Raw genomic sequence first — 15876 nt, 5'->3', positions numbered from 1 at the left:
TTTAACTGAGCATTCCATATTTTATCTGACTATTTTACAAGGAGCTAAGGGATTTATTTCCATGTGGTAGACAGTCGAGTCTTCCAGAGTTGAATGAGAAGCTGATCTCAGTTCTCATTGGGACCATGGCAGAGGCAAGAAATAGTTAAATACAGGATATTTTATAAATTAATAAATTCTTTTTTTTTTCTTTTTAGGGCAGCACTGGGTGGCATATGGAAGTTCCCAGGCTAGGAGTCGAATCGGAACTACAGCAGCAGGCCTACACCACAGCCACAGCAACTCAGGATCCCCGACCCATTGAGCAAAGCCAGGGATTGAACCTGCATCCTCATGAATACTCAGGCTCATGACTATTGAGCCACAATGGGAACTCCTAATAAATTCTTAAGCATAATGAGAGACAGTTTTTCATTATGGATAAGGGGAACTGCACCTATGGAAAGAAAACTAGAATAAATCCAGTAAGTTTGGATTAAATTAGTTTTCAAGATTTACAGCTGAATATAGAAACAAATATGTATGTAAATGCATGTGTTGTGTGTACATTTGTTCTCTAACCCTGTCCACTTAGAGAAACTAGAGTAAAAACACTGCAACAACAATGAGCTCCCTTTGCACTCTGGTCTCAGATTCCCCACTCAAAGGAACAAAGGATCCTGGGAGAAATGACTGACTCCAGGACTGGGGCAGGGAAAATACTAGATGAGCTTGGAATATTTGGTTGGACCAGGAATGTTGAGAATACAGTAAAAAAAAAAAAAGAAAAGGAGTTTGTAAACTTGAGTCAGAAGAAACCATTGACCCAAAAGTAAACAATGTGATCAAAATAAAAAAAAAAAAAGAAAAAAAAATATAACCCATTGAATAAATTGGAAACCATGAAGAACTATAGGTATAAACCAATGCAAAAGTTGTGGAGCAGCAGGGCATTCACTTCCCACTTACTAATTATAGAGGGAAAAGGATATTGTGGAGGATTTTCCCATCATGTCTCAGTGGTTAATGAATCTGACTAGTATCCATGAGGACACAGTTTCAATCCCTGGCCTAGCTCAGTGGGTTAAGGAGCAGCATTGCTTGAGTCACAGATGTGGCTCAGATCCAGCTTTGCTGTGGTTGTGGTGTAAGCCAGTGGCTACAGCTCCAATTCAAGCCCTAGCCTTGGAAGCTCCATATGCCATGGGTGCAGCCCTAAAAAAGAAAAAAAAAAAAAGAAAGAAAGAAAGAATAATGTGGTGGAGAGAGATAGTGGATACCACTTTAATCAAATGATACAAATAATGGAACATCAGAAATGGGACAAACCAACGTTCTGCCCAGTATTACAGAATAAAATGATAGTAACACCATCACTTGGGTGTTACACCTGCTAGAAACGCTTAACTTGAATCTAATCACAAGAGAACAAAAGATAAACCCACATTGAGAGAAATTCTACATCAACACATGCTTATAATATCCATATATTAAAGATCATGACAGTGCATGAAAGATTGAGGAACTGTATCAGTCTAAAGGGAATGAAAATTGGGACAACAAAATGCAGTGTGTAGGAGTTCCCTTGTGGCACAGTTGGTTAAGGATCTGGTGTCACTGCAGCATCTTGGGTTGCTGCTGTGGCCCAGGTTTGATCCCTGGCCCAGGACTTCCACATGCCAAAGGCATGGCCAAAAAAGAAGTTAACAAAATGCAATGTGTAGATCTGAATTGGACTTACTACTATATAGGATGTTGTTGAGATAATTAGTAAAATTCTGATGGGTTATAAGAATGAGATGATATCAATGTATGTACATTAATGTTCTGATTTTGATGGTTAGATTAGGAGTATATAAAAAATGAACTTCCTTCCTTCTTTCCTTTCTTCCTCACTTTCTCCTCCTCATTCTTCCTTTTCTCCTTTTTTCTTTCTTTCTTTTGTTTTTATAGAAAACACACAAATATAATTTACATATTTGAAGGTAATGAAACGTCTGATTGGCAATATATTTCAAATGTTTCAGGAAAAAGCGGTCTACTGTACTTGTAAGTTTTCGGTAGTTTTGTGACTTTCAAAATTTTTAGAAAGTTATATTTTGTATTACATAGATACTAACATGTTGATCGTTGTGATTATTGTATTATTGTGTCATCTTGGAGAGGTGGAGCAGAAGATTTTCAGGGAAGTGAAAATACTGTACCTGTATTATATCATAATGATGGATATACGATATTATACATTTTTCAAATCCATAGACTATAAAAACAGAAAATGAAGCCTAATGTATACAATGGACTTTGGGTAATTATGATGTGTCAATGTAGGTTTATCAGTTGAACCTATAATGCAAGTTCCACAAAGGTACCACTCTGATGGGGTATTGATGATGGGGGAGACTATGCGTGTGTGGCAGCAGGGGGTATGTGAGAAATCTTTGTCTCTTCCCCTCTATTTTGCTGTGAACCTTTAAATGATCTAAAAAAGAAGGTCTTCAAAATAAAGTCCTTTCAAAATAAAGTTTGGCAAAATTATATTAACTGGAAAGCATGAGACATGGTGTTTTGGTTCATTGGACTTAGTGACTAACCAAGAGTAAGATGGAAATTCCCTTCTCTTTCAGTTTTTCTTTGGCATATTTCCAACTATAATAGTATGCTTCACTGCCTTAGGTAGTCAAGTGAAATGCACTTGTGATGAGTGTATTTGGCAATCTATCTTTCTCAGGGCAGGTCATCTATCAATGTCTTTACTAGTCTTTCCCTGGAGCTACTTGGGGTGGAACCGAGTGAGTTAAATCTGTGATTTTTCAAGATATGACTTCTAAAGTTGCTTTCTGGAAAAAGTCCTTGAGATTGGCTAAGGGAAAGGAAAATCAGGCTACAGTTCAAGGATTTAGAAACCTTGGTTTTCTTATCAAAACTGATGGCCAAATTTTCCTCTCATCTTAATTTGCTAAATGTGTCTGGAAATACAGACATTTATTCCTTTTCTAATTCCTGTAATAGAAGGTTCTATATGCCTTAGGCTATTGGGTTCCTATGCCTTGAGGTCTTCATTATAGAATGAAACATATTGAGAGTACTTATTTCACAGATTTCTTATGTGGACCGTGAGAATAAAGCATATGAATGGAAAGAGCTTTGGTAAGAAGTGGCACACTTAGATGACTAAGGTTACTTGAAGGAAATCCCTGAAAGTTCTGTCACTTACTTAGTTTCTCCCATTGAGCACATCAAAATTTTGATTTTAAGAGTCAGTCGGCGGAGTTCCTGTTGTGACTCAGCCAGTTATGAACACGACGTAGTATCCATGAGGATGTGAGTTTGATCCCTGGCCTCGTTCAGAGGGTTAATGATCCAGTGTTGCTGCAACCTGTGGCATAGGTCAGAGATGTGGCCCAGATCTTGACTTGCTGTGGCTGTGGTGTAGTCTGCAGCTCCGATTTGACCCCTAGCCTGGGAACTTCCATATGCTGTAAGTGCAGCCCTAAAAAGCACGTGCGCACACACGCCCATGCGCACACACACACACACACACACACACACTGTCAGGATGCATCCAATATCGGAAAGATTATTTTTTTATAAAATTCTAAGAAAACAATAGATGGATTTTTTTTTTTTTGGTTATGACAGCACATGCTTCACAGAATGAGAACCACATTTTCTTTTACCAAATTCAAAGTAATTAATGTCTGATGATAGCACAAAAGAAGATAAGAATGATATAAGATGGGGCTTTGTGTTTCTTTGAATTTCTTCTTTCCCCTCTTGGGAACCCCCTAAACATGGAATAGTTAAGAGAATGCTTGGTCTCTATTCTGGTTCAGCTGGATCAGCTTGGTGCTTCCCAGACTATCTTGTCTTCCTCAAAGGTTGTACTGACTGGTCTACACTGTCTTCTTCAAGGGTGGCGCAGGTCTACCCTGAGCTGTTGTATTCTCCCATCAGAGCTATTAGAAATTATAGTACTATTTCTCATTATCTATCAGCAATTGGTCAGTTTGATTTTAATGTAACAAAGTTTGTATTAATTATGTTGCATAGGGGAAATTCACTCCTCTCCTACACTGACACTAGTTTTTTGCTTTTTTTTTGTTTTTGTTTTTGTTTTTCTCTTTTAGGGCTTCACCTGTCCAAAAATGGAAGGGAAGTGTGGCCCTAAAAATTCCTGGGCTAGGTGTTGAATCGAAGCTGCAGTGCAGGCCTACATCACCGCCATAGAAACACCAGATCTGAGCCATGTCTGCGACCTACACCACAGCTCATGGCAACACCAAATCCTTAACCCACTGAGCAAGGTCAGGGATCGAACCCACATCCTCATGGATACTAGTTGGGTTTGTTAACCATTGAGCCATACAGGAACTTCAACAGTAGTTATTATTTGTCTAGTAAAGAAAGATTAGGAGTTCCCATCGTGGCGCAGTAGTTAATGAATCCGACTAGGAACCATGAGGTTGCGGGTTCCGTCCCTGGCCTTGCTTAGTGGGTTGAGGATCTGGCATTGCCATGAGCTGTGGTGTAGGTTGCAGATGTGGCTCAGATCTCGCGTTGCTGTGGCTCTGGTATACGCTGGTGGCTACGGCTCCAATTAGAGCCCTGGCCTGGGAATCTCCATGTGCCCCAGGAGCGGCCCTAGAAAAGGCAAAAAGACAAAAAAAAGAAAGAAAGAAAGAAAGAAAGAATTAAAGCCTCTCTTTGCTGGAGTTGTCCCAAGAAAATATATTTCTTGTTAATCTGGAAGATCTTCAGACCCACAATACCCTGTGCTGTTTGGCACTGGCTTTCTGCTACAATCTGCCTACAGAAAGAATATTCTTCACTTAAGACCAGGCCAAAAATACATTTCGCCCTGATGGAGGCATGTTGCCTCCATCACGCTGCTCCTTGTCATGCGTTTAAGACTTTTACAGAGTTCCCATCATGGCGCAGTGGTTAATGAGTCCGACTAGGAACCATGAGGTTGTGGGTTCCATCCCTGGCCTTGCTCAGTGGGTTAAGGATCTGTGGTGTGGGTCGCAGATGCGGCTTGGATCCTGCATTGCTGTGGCTGTGGCGTAGGCCCGTGGCTACAGCTCCGATTAGACTCCTACCCTGGGAACCTCCAGATGCCATGGCAGTGGCTCAAGAAATGGCAAAAAGACAAAAAAAAACCCCACAAACAAGCAGACTTTTACTAGGTTAGCAAGATGCAGATTTCGCTGCTATTTCTTTAACAATCTGTATAAGGAGGGCACAATTTTGCATATTTTGATCCTTATTATTGCCTCTACTACTGTGGATAATTTCATGGGTAACGATAGAAGGACAGGGCAGTATTTTTCTCCAGAAAGCCTTTAAGACAGTGAGAACATCCAAGTCACTATTTTTGGTGGATCACTAGCATTTCTCAAGCTTCATTCTGGCATGAAACAAGTTATGTTTTTAATCCTTTGAGTCACAAAGATCATCTCTTAGGATGAGAAAGTTTTACGATTAAGAAACGATAGTTTTCATATCTCCACGGTGCTTCACCGAGTTCTTTGCCCATTGCTCAGCCTCTTCGCCACGTTGCCATCGTGACTGGATAAATGAGTAAGTTTTATGCCACCTCCTCCCATCTCCTCCAGCCTCCAGAATGAAGTATGCTCAGATTCTAATGCCAGTGTTAATAAGTTGAGTTAGAAAAGCAAAAGTTCTTTGTACGATTTGTAGTTATCATTGCAAATGGCACAGCACACAATCTTTCCTTTCAAAATGAACTTTTAAAAGAAGATAATTTGTTTCAGCTTGAATTAATTCTATTGGGACTATTATAACACAATATCTGCAAAATGTAAGTGTTGAAAAATTGGAACTGAAGAAAGTAAGAAGCCTTGGTTTCAAAGTTAATATAAATGCTACTCATAAATCTAAATGAGAAAATTATTCTAAACAAACCAAGATAAAATTTTCTGTCAAGATTGCATGCGACATGTGGTTAGGGAAACTTGATAAGCAGACATTGAACTGGAAAGAACTTTTCACAGATAATAAAAACCCAGAAGTGGGACACCCTGTATTAGTCTGGAAACTGTCCGATGCCGTCAGATACCTCTGCTCTGCCCAGTTTCCTGGTTGATGCCAAAACTCAACCTATGCACATCAGTACCAAATTGGATTTCGGAGGAGTTTTGGGTGAAGTAGAAAAGAATCGCTTTATTGCTTTACCAGACACAGGGGACCACAGTGGGCTAATACCCTGAAAACTGTGTCCCCACTTGGAAGGTTTCTGAGGAATCTTACAGCAATGGTACAAGGGGTGGGGGTGCTAGTAAGGATTAGAATATGTGCAGGGCCTGCATTCCTTCAGTCTAAAGATTGTCTGGCGTCAAGTGGTCTCAGGATGGGCTTCTGGGGTTCTCAAGGTTATCAAACTGTGACCTTCTCTTGGAAATGAAGAATGTGTCATCAAAGAGTTAACATCTTCCATTTGGTGGAGCTTTTCATTTTGCAGAAGAGCTCAAAGATATTGTTATGTGTATTCCTTGAGGAGGAACCAGGACCCCTCTCCAAGGCTGCACTGTTATTTCTTGACTGCTCCTCCCTTGTCTCTGCATCCCTGCGCTTCCCTGAGTAGCAACTGTTTGAATCTGCCCTTCAGAACTCAGGGAAGGTTATGGAATGAAGCATATTCATTAAAAACAAGAAATAGGGGACATGGAAAGGCTTTTATGCCCAGGAGCCCCACAGGGCCCTGCTCGGTTTCATGATCAGCCCTGCTAAGCATATATCCTATAAAAACAAGCTTCTTTACCTCAGCATATCGTGACTATGTCCCAAGGGAAGAGCAAAGGGCAAATGGGTGAAGGCCAATCGGTGACTGCCAACTGACTGCTGTTCTTACCAGCTTTATAGGAAATCCCATTTAAAGAGCTCCAGCTAAATTTTGTTGGCCAGTTGCATGGAACATGGCTACCCTAGGGGCATTGAATCCTGCAAAGCTGAGGTTTTTTGTTTGTTTGTTTGTTTACTGGGTCCGTGGTGTGTGGAAGTTCCCAGGACAAGGACAGAACCTGTGCCACAGTACTGATCTAGAGCTGCTGCAGTGACAATTCTGTATCTTTAACCTGCTGTGCCACAAGAGAACTCTAAACCTAAGTATTTTAAACTGGGTATTTTGCCATCTCACAGAAAAACAAAACTCTGTGAGTGAGAAAAGAAATAGGGAATGGATATTAGGCAAGTGAAACAGGAGGGGAGGGGGCAGATCAGGACATAACCCTTGAGGATATGACCAAAACTGCCTAGACCCAACTATGTCCAAGACGGCGGAAGTATTTCTGAAGGTTAAATTCTTGTCTTGTTGCAAAAGGAATTCAGAAACAAGAAGGAAATTGAGAGAGAAAAATGAGGATTTATTTAAGTGAGAAATACACCTCTTAAGGAGAGGCAGGCAGAGAGGCAAGCAGCTGCCCTGCTTTTCTCTGGCACACTGGTTAAAAGGGGCATCCACTTGCATGGGTGGGATATTCCCTGGGAAGGTGGGGTTTGGGGGTTTTATTCCTTAATTTTTGGAGCTCCACCTTCCTGACAGCAGGAGGTATTTTTGTCCTTACTTAACCTTGATCAGAAACGTCGTGGTGTTGGTGCATGATGGGTACTTCTTATCTGCATAGGTAATTTTATTATAGTGAGAGGATAAAGAGTAACAGGTTACATTCAGAGGCTGGAAATTGGATATTCCTACTTTTCTTTGTCTGCCTCCTCAGCACTTATCACCCCAAAAGGTGTGGTTTCCTGTCAGTTTGGAAGTCTTGCTTTTCTTTTTCTGCCCATGGACAACTGCTGTTTGCATGATGTGTGGTTTCCTGCCATCTGGCCCTATGCCCCACTTCTCTGCTCAAACCTAACTGTGGGCTGTAACAAAAGATTTGACTTCCCATGGATCTTCAGCCTCATTATAAGCTCATTGTAATATATTAGCTAAATGACACATCTACAAGCACCACAACAGTCCCAAGGCTGACCATAAACGGGCAAAAAGTGGGTGGTGGCCCAATTCCTGGAAACCCCCACCCCTTCCCTGAAATAGTTGGAATAATCCTCCCATTTATTAGCCTATGAAATTACCCAGCCCATGAAAATGGCACCCCATAGTTCAGGGCCTCTCACCTTCTAAGATGACCCACACTCTGTCTATCTTCATCAATAAATCTACTTCTTACCTAACGCTTTGCCTCTCATGGAGATATAGAGAACCCACCTTCTGTGCTGAGACATAGAGAACCCAGACTTCAGTAAGTCCTGAGACCAGGTGTGTGGTTTTGTAACAGAGCTAGTGCCCTGTGGGGCTCTTAGATACACAAGCCTTTCTGTGTTCTCCATTTCTTGTTTAGAGGAAATAAACCTCAGGCTCCATGACCTTCCCTGAATTCCAAAGGGCAGTTGCTAATCAGGGAAGGGAGAGGATCCAGAGACAAGGGAGGAGCAGTTGCAGCCTTGGGGCAGTGTCCTGGTTCCTCAAGAAATATGCATAAAAATATCTCTGAGCCTTTCTGTAGAACCAAAACCCCTGACAAATGAAAGAACTACTTGATGAAGCATTATTCATTCCAGGAAGAAGGAGGACCACCAGGACCAGTTCTGGGGCCACTAAACACCAGCTTTGAGAAACAATGCAAGCTTGCCTCTACCTGTTCCTTATCTACGGCCCTGATCCTTATTCCACTCTCCAAACTATAAAACCATCCCCTAGCCCCTTCCAAAGGAGGCACCATCTTTAAGGCATTAGCTTGCTGTGGCCCCCTTTGCCTGGCAAAGTAATAAAGCTATCTTTTTCTCCTTTGCCCAAAACTCTGTCTCTGCATTTCACTTTGGCACCAGCAGACTGAGGCCAAATGTCAGCAACAATTTTAATTAAAAGACATTGCATTCAAGTCCCAGTCTGGGTTGTACAATATCTCTAGCAGTGTTGGCCACAAATAATCTAATAAAAAGATTCTCAAAAAAATAACAATCTCTTTGATATTGGTCGTGGTAATGATTTTTTTTTTTTTTTTTTGGATTTGACAACAAAGTACAGCAACAAAATACAAAAGTAAATGAATGGAAACACATCCAACCACAGTCTCTACACACAAAAAATGAAACAACCAAAAAAAAAAAAAAATGAAAAGACAACTTATGGAATGGGAGAAAATATTTTCAAATCATATATCTGATAAGGAATTGATATCTAAGATCGATAAGACCCTTATAACTCAAGGCACAATCAAGATGTGACCTAAAGGCAGCTGTCAGGGAGAGGGGCTTCTGGGGTTGTGAACAGATAAGCTGATAGAGGTGGAGGCAAGGGATTTATAAGAACATAACAAGCACTTGGCAGGAGTGAGTTCTCTGAGGCTGAAAAGCAGAACAGGCCTAGGGGTCAGGAAAGGCCAAAGGGATCTGATGACAGGGAAACATGTCAACTGGGTCCTTAGGGGGCACACTGTGTGCAAGCGCTAAAGCAGTTTTCAGACCTCATGGATGGGGAAAGGTGGTCCTTCCTGCTGAAGGAAAGAATCTACTCGTCAAAGTTTATTCAAGTATATTCATGGGTTGTTGGTTTTTTTTTTTTTTTTTTTTTCAGGTTTCTGATCTTCCCCCAGCCCCTGAATTCATAGTTATCTAGTCACCTGCTATTTCTCTGCAGCTGGACACTGTTCCTTCTCAACAGCTTTGCCTCCGAAATAAAATTGACCCAATATTCTTTCTTATTCTCATAGTATTAACCACAGACTAAGTGTGCCTTCATTTCAGCAAAGCCCTGAATGAGATCCCTTCTGATATTTTTCCGTCTGCAGTGTTAGAACTTAGTGTGTTTTATAGTTTCTTGTGGACATATTTTCCAGGTATATTGGAATGACTTTAATCATTGTGAGAGTCAAGATTGCTTTCATCAGTTCTCCCACTGTTCCTGATACCATCTAGAACTTTTCCTAAAGTCTGCACTGAACTGTAATATATGTTTAGTCTAGTTTGAGAAGTTATTCATTTTAAGAAGGAAATACTATCATGTAATGGACCTCAAATAGAATGTTTTGAGTTCTTGTATACATCTTCCTGCTAACATTTTATAATTCCATGCAATCATGCAGGATGATAATTAATTATGCCAGGATTGTATCCTGTTGGAGGAAAAAATTTAGCCCCTTTTCCCCATGTATACTCCATCTATGCTCCCCTATTTCTTAGCAGCTCTCTTCCCTTCCCTCCCACCTCCCACCCAAGGAAGGAGATTAATGTGATTATACCAACTTAGGGATTCTGATTGCATGCAGTTATTAATGGGTGTTGCCACTTGGTATGCAATCACTAGATATAACTTCAAAGTGAGTCATTCAGCCTTCAGGATTTCTCATTGTCCTTTCTTTTTTTTTGTATCATGTTGAAGAAATGATAAGCGAAGTCAATGATTCCTTTTTAATTCTGGTGGCCTATCTCTGACTCTCATGCTGTGTCTGGCTGGGTAAACAGACTTCTTCAGTATCTTTCTCTCTCTGTTCTCAGTATCTAAACCATGGAGGTCTTAGGGTGAGGGAAGAGTTTAGGGGGATGCTTTCAGACCTAAGGCCTAAGCTAGGAGCTTGCATTTATCTTACAACTGATAGGGATGGAGTAGGCACAGGTAGTTATAGAAGTCCCAAAAAAGGACCACAGTTAAAGAGGGGAACTTAGGGGACATTGGGAGATCACTGTAAGTTAATAACTGCTTAAGAGGTCCACCAGAAAAGGCAGGCTTGCCTGACTAGTGGAGGCATGAGAAGTTCCTCCGGTCATTGGGTGGGGGATGGGATGAGGCCTGCATTCAGATTCAGACCAAGGGCAGGAGTTTGAGGACCACCCTTCTGCTGATTTGAATATATATTTTACCAGATACTAAGAAGGAGTTACTACTCCCAGAAAGAAAGAGGTGGACTTTTCTGACCCCCACTCCCTTTGGAGGATAAAACCGTAGCCCACAGGGATCCTTGGGGCAGAGTTTCCATTCTTGCATCTTTCGCAAGCATCCTATCTTAATAAATCTATTTCTTGCCTATCACTTTGTCTCTCCCTGAATTCCTTCTGTGCAGAGGCACGAAGAACCTGAACCTCGGTGAGTCTAGACGCAGGGTGAGTGGTTCTAATTTAAAACCGTGTGTTTAAGTCCTAATCTGGGTTTAGGCTGGGTTCGAGTCCCAGTACATGGGTTCAAGTCCCAGTCTGGGCTTTGGATAGGTTCAGGCTGTTAGTGCTATCAGTTTCACAACCAAGGCTATTAGTTGTATTAAGATCACAGCAACCAGAAAATGATACCTTTATTCCCGTTCTGTTTTGACACTTATTAATTATTTCCTGCATAATAACTCTGTGGGAGGGATTCTACTGTAAACTGAAGTTTAGCACTTGCCATCAGCCTCTAGCTGGAGTAAAACATGAGCCACTGCAACGGCTGACCCACACCGCCCCCTGAGCAGAGCTCAGCCTGTAGACCAGGAGTGAGGCCCTCTGTGCTCTGGGAAAACTGGAAGAACAGGTTTTCAGATGGTCAGATATTTTTAGGAGAAGATTTTATGAGCCCAACTCTTACATCTCCTCCTATCCAGAAAAACACTAAAGTCCTTCAATGATGACTCATGTTTGTGACAAATACGAACCTTCATGAGACCAGAAGCAAACTTCTGTAAAATGCGTGCACAGCTGCACGTACCTCCCCCTTCATCTTTATGACTTATATCTTGATATTCCCCCTTTCCTCTTTGGGACAGTATTTCAGAGCTATCATGGGCTGTAGTTAAGTGAACAAAACAAAAGATGTCACAGTCATCTGCGGGAACAGCCACTCCCAAGGATAGGCTAGTGAGCCCTCAGGGAACTCAGGAAAGAAACAAAGATGACTGGCCCACAGCTGAGGTGCAGATCAAAGGAGTGATTCCTGTAAGCCCAGAACTTAACATCTTTCCACAGAAACTGGTTTTCTGTAAATATTTTTCTGTAACTCTGCTTATCTATAAATGAGTTCCTACTACTTTCCTTTGCTGCAAAAACTCATATATCCTACCTCCTCCCCTCTCCTCTTCTGAGTGGTTTTCCCAGGGCTACATAAGATGTTGTCTCCTGGGCTTAAGTACTAATTTCACCCCAAATAAAACTTAACTCTCAACTATCAGGTTGCACATTTTGTTTTTTGAAGTCAACACTACCCTGTGACATAGGATAAGCATTCCTAGCCTCTTGTATTTGTCAGGGTTCTCCAAAGAAACAGGAACAACAGGAGATTTATTATGAGGAATTGGTTGATGCATTATGGAAGCTGAAAACTCCCATGATCATCTGTCTGTAAGCTGAAGACCCAAGAAATCTGGTGGTGTAATTTAATGAGTTTGAAGACCTGAGAACCAAAGGAGCTGAATAGTATAAATCCAAGTCTGAGGGCAGGAGAATATGAAGTGAGATGCCCCATTTCAGTCAACTGAGCAAGAAAAAATGGACACAGATTTCCTCCTCCCTCCCATGTTTGTTCTATTTAATTCCCAATGGATTTAATGATGTCCACTCACATTGGTGAAGGTAATCCACTTTACCGAGTTCATTCTTTGCTAATCTTTTTTGGAACTACCTTCTCAAGACACACCCTGAAACAATGTTTAATCTGGATACTCCATGGTCAGTCAAGTTGAAACATAAAATTAACCAGTGTAATTCCTGACCCCCAAATGATTATAATACCATCAAAATCTATCCCTCACCTTTAAGATGCCTTAGAACACTTAGTGACAAGTGCTGTAATGAGCTATTTACAGGTCTAAGTCTATGTTAACTTTGGCTATATGAGGAAAAAGATTTGCATTCCATTTCTATATCTCAGGCAGCTGGTAAAATTGTTTGCACACAGAAGTTATTTTTTTCAATGAATGGTGACATAATTCTAAGTGTGTAATTTCCAAAATGTATTTTCAGATATTTGGAGATTTTTAAAGGGAAGCATTAATTGAGCATGTACTATATACCCTCAAAGGAATTATATTCATTTAGAGATGAAGAAATTGAGGTCCTGAGAGATTAAGGAGTTTGTCTAACTGTCCATGCTGAGCAAGTGGCTGAGTTCAGCTTCAAACAGAGACATGTGCAACCCCAGAGCAAGCTCCTGGCTTGCACTGCTGCCTCTGAGCCAGGTTAAGAGGTAGAAGTGAGTTCTAGGCCTCACCTTTGGTCAGACAACCTTATCTCATGTGACTCAATATCAGTTTCCCTGGATCTAGGCAGAAACTTGGCTATTCTTGGGTAAACTTGGCTAAACTTGAGATTGTTTGGGCCGGTTGACTGTCATGAAGTTAATAAAAAAAAAAAAATAGCCTTATGAATAATAATTGTCTCTTTCATTGTGGTGTTTATTTACAAAAAATATTTCTGGTAAGAATGTCAGATTCCTTAGCTCTGCACTATCTCTCCCTCAGGCTTGACTACACAAAACAAGGATTTGGAGGTGCAGGCTGAGAAACATGTGGCAGTACCAGGATAGATCCAGAGGGCTTCGTCCTGCAAGAATGGAGGCTGGCAGCCTGATGGGAGGTTGTTCTGACCAGGAGGCGCTGCAGCAGCAGTGGATAGTCCCAGAGGTCTTGCTGTGCAGGGATGGAGGCAGGCGTTCTCTCCAGGCACTCAAGGATGGGACTAGTTCTGGGTCGAAGAGAATTTCCCCTGGAACCTACATAGCAGTGTAACAGCTCTGACCTAGGCTCTTTTAATGAGCCATTCCAGTCCGTTGCCCCAGCCAAAAACATTCCTGCCAGTTACCTCAGAGGTTGCAATCAAGGGTCAGGTAGAAATGCACAGCAAGTTTTATTTACACCCTCAGAGAGAATGGGCTGCCCTGGAGTAGGGATTGGCCCCAGCTCCAAGTGGATCTTTCCTTATATCTCTATATTGAGGACCTGTTTGGTACTCCCAGGACCACTAATTTCCTGTTCCAACCCCCCTGTGCCCTACCTGAACAAGGGCTGAATGTTGTTTGGATCTCTGTATTGGGGCAGAGTTTGTTTGTTTGTTTTAATACTTAATGAATTTGGAGTTCCCGTCGTGGCGCAGTGGTTAACGAATCCAACTAGGAACCATGAGGTTGCGGGTTCCGTCCCTGGCCTTGCTCAGTGGGTTAACGATCCGGCGTTGCCGTGAGCTGTGGTGTAGGTTGCAGATGCGGCTCGGATTCCGTGTTGCTGTGGCTCTGGCTTAGGCCAGTGGCTACAGCTCCGATTGGACCCCTAGCCTGGGAACCTCCATATGCCGGGGGAGCGGCCCAAGAAATAGCAACAACAACAACAACAAAAGACAAAAAGACAAAAAAAAAAAAAAAAAGAAAATACTTAATGAATTTTATTACATTTAGAGGTGTACTATAATCATCACAACCAAATTTTATAGCCTGACCATCCCAAACCTTCAGTGCATCCCCCCACCCTCCAACCGGTCTCATTTGGAAATTATAAGTTTTGCAAAGTCTGTGAGTCAGTATCTGTTCTGCAAAGAAGTTCATTTTGTCCTTTTTTTTAGATTCCACATATTGGTGATAGCATTTGATGTTGGTGTCTCATTGTCTGACTGACTTCACTTAGGATGATAATTTCTAGGTCCATCCATGTTGCTACAAATGCTATTATTTCTTTCCTTTTAATGGCTAAGTAATGTTCCATTGTGTATACGTACCACATCTTTATCCACTCCTCTGTTGATGGACATTTAGGTTGTTTGCATGTTTTGGCTATTGCAAATAGTGCTGCAGTGAACAACCCAAGCACCTACAGTCAACTAATCTATAACAAAGGAGGCAAGAATGTACCATGGAGAAAAGACAGCCTGTTCAATAAGTGGTGCTGGGAAAACTGGACAGTCACATGTAAAAGAATGAAATTGAGGCAGTGTTTGGGTACTCTGATTGGTTCTGTGTGAGAGCACCTTATTTGCATAGAAAAAAGGTTCTAGGGAGATGTTCTGAAGAGCACGCCTCTGGTACCTGCATGTGTCTTCATTGTTTGATCACAGGTCTGCTGTTTTGGTAACTATAAATGACCTGTTTGGAATCACCCAGTCTGAGGCCCTATCCTATCCTACCTAACAAGATGAGAGGGAAGAAGAGAGGTATCAGGAAGTCAAGAAGCCTAAAAGAGTTAAGGCAGGATGGTTTATGAGGAAGAAATTGAATTCCCAGTTTCTATTAAGAGTATATTTTAAAATATATATTCTATCAAGTACATATTAATTATACTATACTAAACACATTTGTATTAAATAAATGATATCAAATATATACACTATAATATGATAAGATGTAATAAAAATATTATATTATTTACATCATAAAAATCTGTATCCCCTTGGGCTGGCCATTTCTGAACAGGAGAGGTCAAAGACTAAGTGTCTTTAGAAGTAATTATTATGCAAGGCGGATTGGAATATTCAAGAAGAGAGTAAATGGTAGCTATAACTTACACTTTCTATCCTGTAGTCTTAATCACAATTGGACTTAGCAACTTTAGGATATTTCTATTTCTCTCATAAGGCAAACTAATAGTACTATAGGCTTCAAGTCCCCTTCAAGGAGATTAAACCCCAAAACTTCTGGCCAGTCTCACTGTAATGCCCCTTGAGCAACCTGGCCTGCTTACTCCCTAGTAAGCGAAGGAAGGTGGCCCATTCCTCACCTGGCCTCTCTACACAACCTGTTCCCCATGCAAATAAGGCATCCTCCTGAAACTAATTAGAAGATCAAAACACACCCCCATACAGAGATCAAACAACACTAGGCCCTTCTGTGCGATGCAGGGGACCTGGGCAGGAGAAATTAGTAGGCCTGGTCTGCAAGAACTCGGGTCCCCAGTCAGGTCTGCAGCATGAGGATATAGGGGAAAGCCA

This window comes from Sus scrofa, chromosome 13, assembly GCF_054392235.1.
Source record: "Sus scrofa isolate SSC_HxYL_T2T_F1_AM1 chromosome 13, Sscrofa_HxYL_maternal_Yorkshire_Landrace_v2.0, whole genome shotgun sequence".
Lineage (NCBI taxonomy): Eukaryota > Metazoa > Chordata > Mammalia > Artiodactyla > Suidae > Sus > Sus scrofa.
Note: the sequence above shows the minus strand (reverse complement) of the source record.